Genomic DNA, 1282 nt, shown 5'->3' on the forward strand with positions numbered 1-1282 from the left:
CCGTTTTCATCTGTAGCTGCTTCACCACAGGCTCTCTATCAATTTGTCTCAATGCAAACATTCGAAATATTCTCTTTGGCTGCTCGTGAAAACAATGTGAGCTGCCAGGATCAAACCATCTTTCCAGATGTCTGGTGGTTACCACATTAAACAGGGCAGACTTGTTTACTGTTGTGTTTGGTTAGGGCTTTTTTCCCCCTTCAGGATTTAAAAAAGCAGCAGCAGCAGTGGAGTGGGACATCAAACCCAGAGTTACATAAGTGGGCAGCCCTGCCCACTGCCATGCCAGTGCGGGTCACAGGGAGACTCAGATTCCCTCAGAGGGCTCTTCAGAGTTGGGGGGCTTCTTCTTTCTGGGTGGAGGACCTTGTGAATAGACAGGAGCTTCTGACAGAGGGGCTGGTAAACACTCAAAGCCGCGGCCCCAGTGCCAGCCAGTGAGTCACTAAGGGGTGACAGCTGTACCAGTGCCAGCCTCTTCCCCTCCCCACCATCTTCAAAATTACAAAATTGCCAGAAGCTTTGGTTTTACAGGCAGAAACGGAAAGGGCTGTTGAGTTCCACAGCTCACACAGGAGGGCAAGTCCTCCTTTTAATCTAGTTCCACACTGAGTTCTCTCTAGGGGAGAGGCAGCTCCTGCTAAAAGGAGTTGGGGGTACTAGAGATGTTGGGGTGACTTACTGATCAGAGCAGTGAAGCCAATCTGTTATTTGCCAGGCTGGACAGGAGTTGGGAAGAGACACCTGGCCAATGTTTTGCCACAGAGGTGCCTTCTCAAGTATTAGGAAGACCGGGTGTAGAAGGGGGAGACGCTGGCTGGCCTGCAATGGCCTTTAACGGCCTGAGTGTTTGCCCAGCACCAGGAAGGGGGCCTCCGGCGGTAGACTGGAGTTCTCTCTGCCTGAAAGAGGGGGAATGTGGCCGGGGGTGCCGGGTTTCTGGTCAGGTCCGTGTGGGAAGCGGTTTCCCCGCTCCCTTCTGAAAGCCTTGTTGTCGTTTGAAGGTCGGCAGAGTCTGGGCTGAAAAGGAAACAATTTGGGGTTTGAAAGGATGTAATTCATTCTTCCTTTCCCTTTAACCTCTTTCCTCTCTGGAAAGCATGTGGAAACGCTGAAGGGAAGAGAGAGAGGGCGGGCGTCGGGGCCGAGGGGAGGAAAGGGTTAAGCCTGATTTCTTTTAATTGAACTCCAGAACTGGTGGCCCCAGGCAAAGGGGGGGACTGACCCCGCTAGCGGTAACCAGATGTGGCGGTCCCAGGGGAGCCCCCGAGCAGACCCCTGG

This window comes from Neophocaena asiaeorientalis, unplaced genomic scaffold, assembly GCF_003031525.2.
Source record: "Neophocaena asiaeorientalis asiaeorientalis breed wild unplaced genomic scaffold, Neophocaena_asiaeorientalis_V1.1 scaffold308, whole genome shotgun sequence".
NCBI lineage: Eukaryota > Metazoa > Chordata > Mammalia > Artiodactyla > Phocoenidae > Neophocaena > Neophocaena asiaeorientalis.